At 38.9% G+C, this 17,389-nt stretch overlaps 1 protein-coding gene and 1 long non-coding RNA gene across 4 annotated transcripts in view; one reads left to right on the top strand and one right to left on the bottom strand.

Moving 5' to 3' along the window:
- LOC112727676 (uncharacterized) overlaps positions 1-17,389 on the top strand; it is a 31,943-nt gene that overhangs the window by 3,646 nt on the left and 10,908 nt on the right. The gene's annotated exons all lie outside the window — the stretch shown is intronic.
- On the bottom strand, positions 124-2,138 carry LOC140177059 (uncharacterized). Of its 2 annotated transcripts, none has more exons than XR_011868705.1 (3): positions 1,434-2,138; positions 744-1,243; positions 124-647 (listed from the first exon to the last, which is right to left on the bottom strand). It is a non-coding gene; the product is annotated as an uncharacterized lncRNA (long non-coding RNA). The 2 variants fall into 2 exon arrangements; XR_011868706.1 differs by having other exon boundaries at positions 125-647; positions 744-828; positions 1,146-2,138.

Here is a 17,389-nt window from a genome sequence, read left to right on the forward strand (position 1 = left end):
TTTAATTTATAGTGATTGAAACAAATTTGAAATTCTTGATGATCTTTTTATATAGTATATTTTTAGTATTTTTAGTATTTTTTTAGTATGCTATAATATTTTACTATTATTATTATTTACAGTTAATTTTTTGTTTAATTTATTTTACCTAATAGAATCAATAAATCATATTATAAAAAGGTAATAACAAACATAATACATAAAAATCACAATTATAAAAATGTATAATATCAAACAAACAGTTGAAAAAAATAATAAATAATAAAAAAATAGAGCTCATATAAATAGAAATAACAAGAATTCTATAAATAATACAATAATATACACAAAGATAAAGTTAGTAATAGGTAAATAAATGTTTAGTATCCAAGACTAAAAGTTCGTTAAGAAAACGCAGAAGTTAAAAATAGTTGCTTCTTGTAAACGTGGTCTTAAAAGCAAAATCACTTCTGCATTCATAAAAAAAATTTGCCAAACCAAAAATTGAAACTTTCAATAAATCTAAACGTGCTTCTTCCCTTCCAACAAATTCCTAAACACACCCTCAATTAAGTGAAAAACAAACTCGCGCTGAACGTAGTTGGGAGTCACCACCTCCTGTGGTCAGGTCGTTGATCAGTCAACATCCCAGCTACCACGTTCAATACCTGTTTGTGCATAAAACTTTTTCCAGTTAAATTGGACTCTCCGAAAAAATAGAACATAAATAATTTCGACACAAGTATGAAAGGATTTAAACATACATCGTTGACAAGTTCTTTTTCAAGGCGGAGCGTCCAAAGTGCCTCCCTCGTACCACAACAATGCTCATTAGGAACCAAAACCTTACTAGCACATGTCAATTATTCAATAGTAAACAACATTTTTAGGTAAAAGGTTGTACGCATCATTAATCAGCCATGAAGAAGTCATCAAATCTATAATGATAACAATATCCACACTCATAATTAATAAGTAAAACCTTTATATTTATAACACTAGCAAAGAAGATAAATGAAATGATAAGAATGATGAAGGTTATAATAAAGCAAGAGTAAGAATAATAACTAATATAATCACATTGATGATACTGATGATAACTATATTAATAAGTTTAAGCATGATTAATCAACCCATCGAAAATTCCCGGGTCACAACATGCTTACCTCATGTCCAACTCCATCCCAAATATATCTGCTGCGACAACCAGTTCTCCCCTGACAAATTACATTCTTGCTGGCGTCCAAAAAGCAAGGTCCAGACACTATGATATATACATCATGTGCACAATAAAAAAAAAAAAAAACTCACATTTCTAATAAATTTACACATGACATGCATAATGTCATGCATAGAAGATTTCTTATAAGAATCAAAATTCTAACAATAAAAATAATATAAATTCAAAAATAAATTTCTAGTAAATAATAAATATAAACTTATTATATAATAACTTTATCTTGGGAGTCTCCTCAGCAGTCATCTCGGAGGACTTGTGCGAGTAGTATAGAAAGGGAGATACATGTTTACGCTACTTGAAATCATACAGGATATCAAGGTCAGCTTCAGCATTCTCTTTGAAGTCCAGCTTCCTCTAATCCATGTTCAACGAAAAAATGATCGTGTACACCTCTTATGAAAGAATAAATGCATAGGTCTACAAAAAAAATGCGTGACAACAAACTGACCTTCAAAGTTTTGACTTTTTCGGATGTGCAACTTTTCTTAGGGAGTGACTTCTTTGCAATCAGTACATGTCTCCAAACTTAGGGTGAATTGCTTTTAATCATTTTTATGATTGTCGTCGTTTGAATCTCCGTTTTCTTACAGTACAAAGGGCGTGCTATAATGTCATTGGCGTTAACAAACTCAGGTCCTTGCTTCGAGTTGCGACGTGTGACATTCATCACATGCCCTCCAGCAAGAGCCTCCTCTTTTTTCATCTGACCTTTTGCCGCAATACGTGTCTTTTCCAGAACCTGAACCCCTTGCACGCAGTGTTGTCCCATCAGACCGATTAGTGCCTTCCATCACACCCCACTGGTTAAATTTATATAAAAAAATTAAAGAGAAACAATTCTAAACAATCCTGACAATTACTTTAAAAGACAACAAGATTGTCAACAAAATAAATCCTTTTTCGGTCTTTGAACTTTATTTTTGTGAGGCTGATTAGTTCCTCTGTTAATATTTTCTCTGTGTATTAATAGAATAAGCCTACATAACATCTTAAACTGTTGATTTATGCATTAAGAGTCAACTAGGATTGACAAATCATTTTTTGTTAGGAGTCTCTTTATCTTTTAGGGATAAATTTAATTTTTTTATTTTTTGATATATATAGAATAAATTTATTGTATAAAACTAAGAAATATCAGTGATTTTTAAATTATTTTCACTTATAAAAATTAAATAGAGGATATATTAGTGATTAACGAGTCACATAAGTATATTTTGAATAGAGATCATCGATAGATAGATTAATTAGTCTCACAAAATTAATTATCAAAAAATAAAATAAATATTTTTTTTTGAAGACCTTATAATCTTTTAAAAAAATTATCAGAAATCGGGATAGATATTTACTCAAAATTAGAAGTGAATGACAAATAAACTGAAAAAGATGGAGGTGCAATCGATTCGGACATATTTTATAGAAAGGTGTTCAGGTGTAGCAATGTATTTTTGCGGAACAGCAGTGTTCCCATTGCTATGTCGGTATAGATATAATGTAAAATATTAGAAGGACAGGGATTGATGAGACATTTTCTTGTGTGTAAATCCCATGAATAGAGTGTTGGATGGGATAGCAACTGGTGTAGAAGTTATGCTGTGCATATTTGGAGTAATTGTCGATTTTGTCCAATTTTAAAGAAGGCTATGTATATGGAGTCAGAATTTGCTGCGGAAGTGCAATTGCACTTTAGCCGAGCCAAAATGGTTGTGGGCTGCATGAAAATATGTGTGGCCCGTTTAAGGTTTGAGCGCGAAGAATTAGACTATGATTCAATGGGTATCACTTATGGACCAAAGACGATAAAATGAGTTGGGAAAATCCTTTAAATTTTGTTATTCATTTGTAAGTGGAGTTTTTAGTATCTATTGGTTTGGAAGGAATGTAAGGATTCCCAAAAAAATAAAAAAGGTTAGGCAGTAGGTAAGAATGAGAATTGTTGAATATTTACAGGCGTAAAATAGGTGAATAAGTTCAACGATTATTAGTTGATAGTACGGAGGAAATTTTTTGTTCAAATTATGTAAGTAAGTAATTAAAATATTTAAATAAAAAATAATTTGAAAAATATCTGAGGAAAAAATTTTCATTGTGAATATTTTTCGTTGTGTAAGTTCAGGGTCTAAAATGGAAATTTAGTGGATTTAGTGTTTGGTGTAGTTTTATCGATAATGTGTTCTAGTTATGTATTATGCCAACGACGTAGTGTGTGTTTAGATTAAAGTTTGTATTAAATTTTATTTTGTAAAATTGATTTTGGTTATAAATGCGTTGGTATTAACGTGATTTATGTTTGACAATTTTATATCAAAATGAATTGTAATAAAATAATCGTCGTTTAGTTGATATTTTTCAAAATCATTTTTAAGTGAAAATTGACTCAGAAGACATGAATTTAATAACTATTTTACACTAATTTATTAGTTTAAGATGAATATTTAAATAAATTTTATAAATGTATAATATTAAAAATTAATGATTAATAATTAAATAAAAAATAATATATAAAAAATCAGAAAATATACTTCATATGAAAAACAAAAATAGTATATGAAAACTATAGAAAAGTATACTTTAATAAGTTATATTAATCAAAATTTTTTTAGTATTCTCAAAATTCTTGTATTTGATACTATTTTAAACTAAAAGTTATAATTATTTATAATTTTATTGTTAGTTATTATTAATTTTGTATTTATTTTATTTTTTTAAGGAGATTAATAAATTTATATTATTAAAAAATTATAATAATAAACTAGTATACAAGAATTATACTAATAAATTTTACCAGAACCAGAGCAAAAATAATTTTTTTTTTATATAAAACAAAAAATAAAAATTTGAAGATGATATAATTATATATTTAAAAGATTTTAGTACTAAAGAGGCTACATAGAAGGAACTAAAGGATAAGATAAATTAAAAAAAAATAAAGTCAATTCTAACGCGATTATCTGAAAGCAGAAGCTACAACTTTTAACTTCTTGTAAAGTTACGTTGAGAACGTAAAATTAGTTTAGCGTTTAGGAAAAAAAAAACAGCTACACATAAAAAGAAAGCCAACACAGCTTTAGTTGTGTGAGGACTAAACAAGTAATTAACTCCGTTTCGAACAATTGACCACATATATGTAAATAGTGTTAAAAAATTTAAAAATATTATTTTTAGTAATTTAAATTTAATTATGTATTAGGAAAAAATTTATTAATACGTGATGATGAGAAAATTATTAAAATCCATGATGGGCATGAATTATTTTTTGCGACAATAATTTTTTTGTTAGGGCCCGTTTGGGAAACACCAAAAAGTTACTTTTTTTCAACTTTTGACTTATAGAAAGTTACATTAATGTGTTTGGTACAAATTTTTAGATAAACTTTTAACTTTTTAAAAAGTTATTTAAGAGCTTTTGAAGAAGTTAAAAAATGTGACTTCTCCTATTTTCAAAAGCTATTTTATCACTCTTATTTAATGCACAACTTTAAAACAATGACTTCCATAATAACTTTCCAAACTCAAAATAACTTATTTAAAAGTTAATATTAATAAAAGTCCTTATATTTTAAGCTCATTTTTCAAAAGAACTTATTTAAGAAGTTTAGCCAAACTGGCCCTTAATATAGTTATGTAAAGTATAATTAATGAATGTTATTAAGTTCATTTATGAATTTTAATTTTTTGTGCGTTAATTTCAAGTTAAGGTCGCTGAGAGTGTGCCAAAAGTTTGTTGAGGTTGCACTGATTGAATTAGTTGTTGATATCCAAGATTAAAAAAAAATCGACGTGTGTTAAATGTTTTTTATATTTATAATAATTTGAAAAAGAAAGAAAAAATGAATTTGAATAAAAAATTTTGAGAATATTACGGTTGCAATCTCTAAGGAGTTAAGTTTTTTAACAACACAATCACAAGGTAAATGTGTAGCAAGTGGAGGAGTGGACATCTATTAGTTAATATTTTTTTATATAGAAGGTCTACTGAGAATTTGTTTATTGTATTGTGTGTGTAGTTGATGTAATAAATTTTTAATACGGATCAGTTGATTGGGTTGGTTGGTATGGTTGGGCCATCATAAAAGCGGAAAGTTGAAGGTGAGTCTATATTGTTTACTTTGGTGCCGACTGAACTATACGTGGTGTGCATAACGTGATTCAGTTGGGGTTAAAAGCGAGTAGCGGTGGAATCATGTTATAAAGGAGAATATGAATGTTAAAAAACACGTTCAAGTAAGTAACGATGGAAAGCATGCATACTTATAAGTTCCCATGAAGCAAGTATTTAGAGAGTACAAGCATAAGGTTGTAAAGAAGGGTTGGGTTGCAGAGAGATGTAATCTACATTAACAGATGATGATACCTCAACATAAGAAGGAGGAAAGACAGAAGATAGATAGTTGAGTCATGATGGTTGGTACGTAGCAACTTTTCAGCTGACCGAGGCACAAGATAGTAGCCATGAAGGGTTCTTAGTCGACTAGGTGCTTGCTCCTCCAACGCTGCCGTTTGAAGTTGTAGCCCCATGTCTGGCATAGAAAAGCATGTCCAAGGTGAAGAGCCTCTCTTGCAAGGCATCATTGGACTCTGTGACATCCTTGAGTCGGGCCTCGAGGGTGCATTTCTGTTTCCACCTCTCTGCCAGGTTGTAGTTGTAATCGTGGATGTAAGTGTCGTTGGTCTTATAGAGCTCCCGGATGCATAGCCGTGTCCCGTGTCGCGTCCTTGAGAGAAAGAGTATGATCGAAGGCTATATGGTCGACAACCCCTAAGGCTTCAGATGATGAAGGTGGCATCACGGAGACAAGATGGCGATAGCAAGTCTGACCATCAGGGACCCTTTGGACGAGGATCCTATAAATGGGACCTGGAACGTGCAGGTTGTCACAGGCATTGTCCAGATAAGCCCTCATGCTTGGGTTAAGCAATGGAGGCGTAGGCGGTGTCTTTGGGACTAACTGATGGCCTACGGATGGTGGACTTTGTTAGGACACAGTAACAAGAAAAAATGGGGGATACAGTCAGGGAGGTGGTTGTAGGATGAGAACTTAAGCTACGATTTCTTTGGCAACATATGATGAAGTTAGTGAAACCTTGTATGAAAGGCTATTTGAGGGCAATCTTTTGCTTCTCCCGGAAGTCATCCATCTCAATGGCATCGGGTGCTTCGCCGTTCATGATGCGTCTTTTGCCTTCTTGTAGGTCTCCAGTGCCAAAGTATGAAAGCCAGGCTTGCTCGGCTTTAGGCAACGTGGTGTATTTTTTCCAGCAACAATCCTCATACTCATTTATCTGCTCGTGAAGTTCAGATAGGGAAGTATATATCCATGGAACCCATCCGTCGAAGACACAGTAGTAGTCAGGGGTGTCTCTAGTACCCATGAATATTGTTGGTTGTGGAAGGAGCAGTTTGAAGTGAATGAAGAAGGGGTTTTATAGGCATGAAGTTGTCAATGTAATTGTGGTCAAAATGGTAATTGAATAGTTGGAATGTGTAGCACCCTACCATACAGAGTCTTATGCTTAAGTCATAATTCAGAGATGGCAAGGTATTACGATCTCTAAAACAAAAATTTAGTATGTATAGTAGTATGAATAATTGATTATAACTAGGAGCCTTTGTAGAAAAAGGGGTAAACAAAAACCGTAGCTCGAACGCGCAACACTCCGATCGATAACGTAACGAGCAAAGGATAAGTTAACGCAAGATCATATATATAAAGAGTGTCAAAAACGGGAATATCAAAACTCAAAATCCGACTGCGAAGATAACCGGTCCAAGCATAGCAATATATACATATGATAAAATAAGGAAAACCCCAAAGGAAACCCAAAGGGACTAAAATACAGAAATCTATTCTCCAAAACCTCCTATAAGAGGAGTCATCACAGTTTGTATTATTTAATGGAGATAAAAGTATCTAAACAAGATATATAAACCAGAACAGAGCCCCGAGAATAAAGATCTTCGCTAATCCAGAAGTCTCCAGCATGCCTCAACGAGAAGCCTCGCGTCCTGCATCTGAAAACCACAAAATCCGCATGGGTGAGAACCAGAGGTCCCCAGTACGGTAACAGCTTCCACATATATAATACATAATAATAGAGGAAAGCCGAAGGCAATCCTAGAACTTCCTCCAGATAATATCAAAGCTTATAAACAAGCTAAACCGTAAGTGGCAACTGACTAAAGATTCTTCAGTCTAACTAATACTTCCCTTTCCAATTCCTTCAGACCTCCCAATCACCAGCAGGAGTATAATATAGCAAACACAGTTATATCAGACAAGAAATTTACAAATAGGAACAGATAGGGCATTTAGACAATTAGCAAGTAATATGCAGTCAAATAGGCAATCTCAAACAATTCATGTAGTATGCTTATGATGCATGCCTGTCCCTAGTGGCTGATGATATCATCTGTCAGTTATAGAGCCAACCCGACAAGTCCTGGTAGCTAACCATTGGACTGTCCCTCTGTCGTGCATCCCCAACTCGAGTTATACTCATCATAAACTTGATCATAATCATGATCCATATCCATCACCCTCACTGGTGAATATTTATCCATCACCATCACTGGTGAATATTTATGGGGGCGAGCTCATCTGGGCCTTTCACAGTGCCCGGCCACACTTACGACATAGGGTTAACAGAGCTTCGAGTCTCAACCTGGAGCACGTGGTAGCTAGCCACTGCTACTACCCAGGAAAACCCTCATCTCCGATGGTGGAAGTGCAAACATTCACAATTCATTCAACAGCATATATGCATTTATACTTAGCCATAAACATGGCTCCACCATCACACGGCATAATCCAGCCATTCGACTCACGGTTAAATCCATAACCAGCCAATTCATTAACAATTATGGCCCTTCGGCCCATGGCATAACAAGCAATTCCACCGCCATCCTCCGCATCTCACATAATCATCTTTGATCCTCAATGATCATTCATTTTTCCCTTGCTTCACTCGCAAGTTACCACATTCACTAGCCCTTTTTCTCATGCTAGGCATATCATAATGATTTAAGATATAAGTGGTCAGATCGGAGGCTTAGAAGTATGAAATTTGGCTTTTAAAACTCAAAAATCAACTTTGGGATGAAAACAGGGCCACGCGTACGCGCACTCCACGCGCACGCGCGGATGGCCACAAAACTCATCGACGCGCAAGCGTCATACGCGCGGACGCGCGGGTTGAAAAATAGCCAAGCGACGCGCACGCGTCAGCCACGCGTATGCGTGGGTACTCTTGCACCCCAGGCACAAAACTGGCACAACTTTGGCACAACTCTCGGGAAAATGGCTGGGCATTGGGTGCATCACATTCGGCGCTCCCGCGCACATCACGCGCACGCATGGATGGCGCTTCCTGGAAGAACGGCGCGTACGCGCCAAGTGTGCCTACACGCGGAGGGTCATTCTGCTAAAAATTTTCTAAGTTAAAAGCTGCAGAATTTACAGATTCAACCCCCAATCTTCCGACGGACATAACATTCTCATTTTAAATCGTTTTTCACCCGTTCTTCAAACGGCATGGACATCCCGGATCCAATTTCATTTCTAAACAGATTTGGCGGAAAACAGAGATCCGTAGTCCAAGTTATGTCCTGTCAAAATATGCCCAAAAACCACATTCTCATACAAAACCACAAAGTGCCATTTTCAAAACAAGCCACTTTCAACTCTTTTCAAAATCAATCAAACATGCCAATTTCAACCCTTCTCTTTGAAATCATTCAAAATGTACCAAAATCAACAACAAGGCATCCTCAACTCACACATTGACCTTTTACCAAATTTCCCAAAATCACCATCCAACCATTTTAATACTTCTCAATCAAATGGCTAAAGGACAAACACAATATCATGTCATACATCCTTCCTCATCCCAATTTCCAATAATACCATTTCCAATCAACCATCATTATACATAATCAACATCATACTCACCATCAACATGGTACCACCCACCAATTCAACCTCAATCATCTATCAAGCATATATCACAACATGCATTTCTCATATTTCACACAATCTAGGCATCAATATTCATAATCACATATATGAACACATCATATATCTCAACCATTCAACAACACCAACAATTCAATGCCTATCTTAGGGCCTCTAGCCTAAGTATTTCCTACCACATTACATATTAGATACGGAAAACCGAAACCATACCTTAGCCGATTTCCCAAGCTCAACCGGAGCACTTCCAAACCACTTGTCCACAAGCTCTCAAGGTATCAACACCTCCAAGAATAGATTTTATCACACAAAACCCTCTTCCAAGCTTTTCAAAATCACCAATCAAGCTCCAATATTCACATATACACAACCTAAGCCACAATCATCATACCCATACACAACATCTCAATACCCAAACCTCATAGAACAACAAATTACACTAGGGTTGAGAATCTTACCACACTCAAGGTCCAAGGAGACAAGATTAACCTTCTCCTTCAAGAAAGTTGGGTCCTATAACATCAAAGAACCCAAAATCTCAACATTTTTGCTCATGAAACTCGAAATTAAGGGCTGGAATTTCGAACAGTAAAAAGTAGCTTACCTCAAGATTAATTGTATGGGTTTTGTAGAGCTCTCCGCGGTGAACGCGTAGCCGCAAACGGAGCGGCAATCGGAGCTCTAGATCAAAAGTTATGGTGGTTTGAAGATCAAGTGAGAGATAGAACTTGAGAGAGTGTTCTTCTCCTCCCTCACTCCATTTTCAGCGCGTGTGTGTGTTTAATGAGGAGAGAGAATGCTGAAAACTAGGGTTTTGGTTTAGTTATGTTGGGCCAAGGGCCCACTTTGGGTCCGGTTGGCCCGGTTTGGCCCGTTCGGTCCAATCTTGGTCCGATTCCCATAAAATTGGTACCGAAATTCTCGTCTCAATCTCCCCTATCATATTAAGCCATAAAAATAACATTTTTGGCTTTCTAGAATAAATTCTCATTTATGGATTAATTAGCCGTTAATTAACCGGGTCTTACATTCTACCCACCTAATTGGGAATTTTGCCCACAAAATTCAAATGCAATTACCTGAGAATAAGTGCGGATAATCCGTTCGCATCTCCGACTCAAGTTCCCAAGTGTGTTCCTCAACACCGCCTCGACTCCAAGCCACTTTGACTAATGAAACCTCTTTTCCACGCAATCGTTTAATACTAGTATCATCAATTCTGACTGGAGCCACTGGAAGCGTCAAATCTTCCCTTAACTGAACCGATTCGGGTTCTAACACATGGCTAGCATCAGGGGTGTACTTCCGAAGCTGTGACACGTGAAACACATCGTGTAAGTTCGAAAGATGAGGTGGTAGAGCCATCCGATATGCCACCGGTCCAATCCTCTCCAGGATCTGAAATGGACCAATGTATCGAGGATTCAACTTCTTCGCTTTAATCGCCTTAGCTACTCCTGTGGTCGGAGTAACCTTCAGGAAAACATGATCTCCTTCCTCAAATTCCAAGGGCTTCCGCCTCTGATCGGCGTAACTCTTTTGGCGACTCTGCGCCGTAAGCATCCTATCTCGGATTTTCTTGACTTGTTCAGTGGTCTCAGCTATCATCTCCAGCCCCAACAAGCCTTTCTCTCCAGCTTCATACCAACATAGCGGAGATTGACATTTCCTCCCATACAATGCCTCATACGGAGCCATTCCGATGCTCGCATGGTAACTATTATTGTATGCAAACTCCACTAACGGCATATACCGATCCCAACTCACCGGTTGGTCCAAAACACAAGCTCTCAACATATCCTCTAGGGTTTGGATCGTCCTCTCGGATTGACCATCTGTTTGAGGATGGTATGCTGTACTCAAGCTTAATCGGGTTCCAAAAGCTTTCTGAAATGCACCCCAGAATCTCGAAGTGAAACGAGGATCTCTATCAGAGATTATAGTAGCAGGTACACCATGAAGTCTCACGATCTCCTTTATGTATAACCGTGCTAGCTCCTCAAGGGTGTAAGTCATCCGAATGGGCAAAAAGTGAGCTGACTTCGTCAGTCGGTCCACAATCACCCAGATACCATCAAAACCAGTCCTAGTCCTTGGCAATCCTGACACAAAGTCCATTGCAATACTTTCCCATTTCCATTGCGGAACCTCTAAAGGTTGCAACATCCCAGAAGGTCTTTGATGTTCAATCTTTATCTTTTGACAAGTTAAGCACTTTAAAACATATTCCGCCACATCATTCTTCATACCCGGCCACCAAAACATCGCCTTTAAATCATGGTACATCTTAGTACTTCCCGGGTGAATGGAGAATCTGCTTTTGTGTGCCTCCTTTAAGATATCTTGCCTCAAAGTACCAACATCCGGCACAATGATCCTACCCTTGAATCTCCATAACCCATCTTTTTCTTCCGACACTCTCCACTGTTTTCCTTGTTCGATAGCCGGTAACACCTTCCATAACGCTTCATCATTTTCATGAGCCTTTAGGAGTTCGGACTTAAAGTCACTCGAGATTTCTAATCGGCTCAAACACAAGGTTCTAGATACTTCTCGAGCACCAATTTTTAGACTTTCGAATCCCTTGAGCAACTTCTCCTCTTGAAGCATCATCCAAGACGCATACAACGACTTCCGACTTAACGCATCCGCCACTATATTCGCCTTTCCAGGATGGTAATTTAACTCAAAGTCGTAGTCCTTCAACAATTCCATCCACCTCCTTTGCCTCATATTAAGCTCTTTCTGATCAAAGAGGTATTTCAAGCTCTTGTGATCGGAGAAGACTTGGAACTTAACCCCATAGAGATAATGCCTCCACACCTTCAAGGCAAACATGACCGCAGCGAGTTCCAAATCGTGCGTAGGGTAACTAACTTCGTGAGGTCTCAACTGTCGTGAGGCATACGCCACCACATTATGATGCTGCATCAGCACGCATCCTAGACCCTTTAGTGAGGCATCACAGTACACCTCAAATGGTTCGTTCGGCTCAGGTAACACTAACACAGGTACAGTGGTCAACTTTTTCTTCAATGCCTGAAAGCTCTCCTCGCACTCAGGAGTCCAAACAAACGGAGTGTCTTTGCGAGTTAACTTTGTCAACGGCAAAGCTAATTGTGAAAAGCCTTTGATGAACCTTCGGTAATAGCCAGCTAAGCCCAGAAAACTCCTTATCTCCATTACTGTGGTTGGTTGCCTCCAATCCATCACAGCCTCCACCTTAGTTGGATCTACAGCTATTCCCCTCTTACTCACCACGTGACCCAAAAACTTCACCTCACTCTTCCAAAACTCACACTTAGACAATTTCGCATAGAGTTTCTTCTCCTTTAAAATCTGCAACACGGTCCGCAAGTGTTCCGCATGCTCTTCTTCAGTTTTGGAGTAAATCAGTATGTCGTCAATGAAGACAACAACGAATTTATCCAGAAACTGACGGAACACTCTATTCATGTAATCCATAAACACTGCAGGAGCGTTCGTCAACCCAAAAGACATTACAGTGTACTCGTAATGACCATAACGAGTCCTGAAAGCGGTCTTAGGGATATCCTCACCCCTCACCCTTATCTGGTGATAACCGGATCGCAAATCGATCTTAGAGAAAACCCCAGCTCCTTGTAATTGATCCATGAGATCATCAATCCTCGGCAATGGGTACTTATTCTTTATGGTGACCTTGTTCAGCTGCCTGTAATCCAGACAGAGCCGCATACTTCCATCTTTCTTCTTTACCAGTAACACTGGAGCACCCCACGGGGAAACACTTGGTCGGATAAAGTTCTTACCCAACAATTCCTCTAACTGAGACTTTAGCTCGGCCATCTCTAACGGTGACATTCTATAAGGAGCACTTGAGATTGGTCCCGCCCCAGGCACCAACTCAATAGCAAACTCGACCTCTCGGTTAGGTGGAAATTCCTTAATATCATCGGGAAACACTTCCAGAAACTCACACACTACCGGAATCTGATCCAACCTTTGATCATCACCCAAAACACCAGCGGTTAACAACAGGATATCCTGACATTCGATTCCAGAACAGTTCACCATCATCGAATTTAAGTAATAATTATTCACCACGACCGGCCCTTCTGTATCTTCCAGCATAAAGTACACTGACTTTGTAGAACAATCAAGCAGGACATGGTTCTCAGATAACCAGTCCAATCCCAAGATAAGATCAAGACCGATCATCAGTAAGCAGATTAAATTATGGACAAAATCACGCTGCTTGAACCTAAACGAAACTTTCGGGCATCCTAGCCTAGTTACCATGGCTTCATGGGTAGCATTATATATTTTTAGGTCATAACCTAAGGTTACGATCTTCAATCCTAACTCATGGGCTTTCTCGAATGCAATGAATGAATGCGATGCTCCCGAATCAAATAAAGCATTTAAAGTTTGACCAGCCATTTCACAGTTACCTTGAATGAGTGTCTTAGATCCTTCTGTACCCACAGCTGGGGTGGTGAACACCCGACCAGTCTGTTGTGCTTTTCCAGCACCTTGCTTTTGCTTCTCCGGACAACTTGCGGCTTTATGCCCCGCCTTTCCACAATTGTAGCACAAACCCCATCCGGCCTTGCATGGTACACCCGGATGGTAACTTCCACACCTAGTACAAGCTTGATCATTCTGAGGCTGCTTCCCAAACCTTTTCCCTTGGGAGTTGTTGTTGGGCCTCCTAAAAGAACCTCCCCTCTTGAAGGGCGGACCTCTAGGTGCAAAGCTCTTCCCTCGATTTTGCGGAAATAATCCTTTGTGACTCCCTTTCTCAGTGGCTGCCCTCTTCACACACTCTTCAGCAACCCTACACTTGTTCACCAACTCGGAGAAAGTCCTAATCTCCATTGGCCCCACCGAACCGAAAATATCGCTCCGGAGTCCTCCTTCGTACTTAACATACTTCCATTCCTCATATTCCACCAGAGTCCCTTGACACATACGAGAGAATCTGAACAACTCCTCAAACTTATCAGTATACTCATACGGACATTGTACCCTGCTTCAGCTGCAACAATTCAAGCTCCTTGGCCGTCCTAGCAGAAGTCGGAAAGTACTTCTTATAGAACTCCTCTTGGAAGACATCCCAGGTGATATAATCATCACCCTGCTGCAGGAGGCGTCAGATTCCTTGCCACCAATGCGACGCTTCACCAGTGAGCAAATAGGTAGCAAACTCAACACGCTGTCCTTCAGGCACCACCTGTGCTAGTAGTGCTCGTTCCATGGCCTGAAACCATGTATCGGCTTCAGTCGGGCTAGTAGTTCCCTTGAACTTCGGGGGATTAACCTTGAAAAAGTTTTCCAGTGTCATCGGGCCCTGAACTCCACCTCCATCATTACCATGGTTGTTCATCTGTTGGCCAAGAAGCTCAGTAGTGGCTTGCATAGCAGTAGTCATGTTCTCCAACGCAGTCATAAAGTTCACTGGGTCATTAGGGTTAGTCTCCGGCGCACGAGTATTATTACGACCTCTCTCACGACCTCTACCGCGTCCACGAGGCGCCATCTGGTTCCTATACACACCAAACAATCGATATTAAGTTGATCAGTCTCAATATCGGAAGTTTAGTGCTTCAAAGTCCCAAATGCATGCTCATGAACGTTTATGCCAACTATATCAAGTAGATATACTAACAGCACATAACACGCATACAGAGAATGCACAGAAGCATAGTCAGTCCATTCCTCAGGCTCTACAGGAACGAACTGCTCTGATACCATAATGTAACACCCTACCATACAGAGTCTTATGCTTAAGTCATAATTCAGAGATGGCAAGGTATTATGACCTCTAAAACAAAAATTTAGTACGTATAGTAGTATGAATAATTGATTATAACTAGGAGCCTTTGTAGAAAAAGGGGTAAACAAAAACCGTAGCTCGAACGCGCAACACTCCGATCGATAACGTAACGAGCAAAGGATAAGCTAACGCAAGATCATATATATAAAGAGTGTCAAAAACGGGAATATTAAGACTCAAAATCCGGCTGCGAAGATAACCGGTCCGAGCATAGCAATATATACATATGATAAAATAAGGAAAACCCCAAAGGAAACCCAAAGGGACACAAATACAGAAATCTATTCTCCAAAACCTCCTATAAGAGGAGTCATCACAGTTTGTATTATTTAATGGAGATAAAAGTATCTAAACAAGATATATAAACCAGAACAGAGCCCCGAGAATAAAGATCTTCGCTAATCCAGAAGTCTCCAGCATGCCTCAACGAGAAGCCTCGCGTCCTGCATCTGAAAACCACAAAATCCGCATGGGTGAGAACCAGAGGTCCCCAGTACGGTAACAGCTTCCACATATATAATACATAATAATAGAGGAAGGCCGAAGGCAATCCTAGAACTTCCTCCAGATAATATCAAAGCTTATAAACAAGCTAAACCGTAAGTGGCAACTGACTAAAGATTCTTCAGTCTAACTAATACTTCCCTTTCCAATTCCTTCAGACCTCCCAATTACCAGCAGGAGTATAATATAGCAAACACAGTTATATCAGACAAGAAATTTACAAATAGGAACAAATAGGGCATTTAGACAATTAGCAAGTAATATGCAGTCAAATAGGCAATCTCAAATAATTCATGTAGTATGCTTATAATGCATGCCTGTCCCTAGTGGCTGATGATATCATCTGTCGGTTATAGAGCCAACCCGACAAGTCCTGGTAGCTAACCATTGGACTATCCCTCTGTCGTGCATCCCCAACTCGAGTTATACTCATCATAAACTTGATCATAATCATGATCCATATCCATCACCCTCACTGGTGAATATTTATCCATCACCATCACTGGTGAATATTTATGGGGGCGAGCTCATCTGGGCCTTTCACAGTGCCCGGCCACACTTACGACATAGGGTTAACAGAGCTTTGAGTCTCAACCTGGAGCACGTGGTGGCTAGCCACTGCTACTACCCAGGGAAACCCTCATCTCCGATGGTGGAAGTGCAAACATTCACAATTCATTCAACAGCATATATGCATTTATACTTAGCCATAAACATGGCTCCGCCATCACACGGCATAATCCAGCCATCCAGCTCACGGTTAAATCCATAACCAGCCAATTCATTAACAATTATGGCCCTTCGGCCCATGGCATAACAAGCACTTCCACCGCCATCCTCCGTATCTCACATAATCATCTTTGATCCTCAATGATCATTCATTTTTCCCTTGCTTCACTCGCAAGTTACCACATTCACTAGCCCTTTTTCTCATGCTAGGCATATCATAATGATTTAAGACATAAGTGGTGAGATCGGAGGCTTAGAAGTATGAAATTTGGCTTTTAAAACTCAAAAATCAACTTTGGGATGAAAGTAGGGCCACGCGTACGCGCACTCCACGCGCACGCGCGGATGGCCACAAAACTCATCGACGCGCAAGCGTCATACGCGCGGACGCGCGGGTTGAAAAATAGCCAAGCGACGCGCACGCGTCAGCCACGCGTACGCGTGGGTACTCTTGTGCCCCAGGCACAAAACTGGCACAACTTTGGCACAACTCTCAGGAAAATGGCTGGGCATTGGGTGCAGCACATTTGGCGCGCCTGCGCACATCACGCGCACGCGTGGATGGCGCTTCCTGGAAGAACGGCGCGTACGCGCCAAGTGCGCCTACGCGCGGAGGGTCATTCTGCTAAAAATTTTCTAAGTTAAAAGCTGCAAAATTTACAGATTCAACCCCCAATCTTTCGACGGACATAACGTTCTCATTTTAAATCGTTTTTCACCCGTTCTTCGAACGGCATGGACATCCCGGATCCAATTTCATTTCTAAATAGATTTGGCAGAAAACAAAGATCCGTAGTCCAAGTTATGTCCCGTCAAAGTATGCCCAAAAACCACATTTTCATACAAAACCACAAAGTGCCATTTTCAAAACAAACCACTCTCAACTCTTTTCAAAATCAATCAAACATGCCAATTTCAACCCTTCTCTTTGAAATCATTCAAAATGTACCAAAATCAACAACAAGCCATCCTCAACTCACACATTGACCCTTTACCAAATTTTCCAAAATCACCATCCAACCATTTTAATACTTCTCAATCAAATGGCTAAATGACAAACACAATATCATGTCATACATCCTTCCTCATCCCAATTTCTAATAATACCATTTCCAATCAACCATCATTATACATAATCAACATCATACTTAC

The sequence above is a fragment of the Arachis hypogaea genome, chromosome 12 (assembly GCF_003086295.3).
Source record: "Arachis hypogaea cultivar Tifrunner chromosome 12, arahy.Tifrunner.gnm2.J5K5, whole genome shotgun sequence".
NCBI classification, from domain to species: Eukaryota; Viridiplantae; Streptophyta; class Magnoliopsida; order Fabales; family Fabaceae; genus Arachis; species Arachis hypogaea.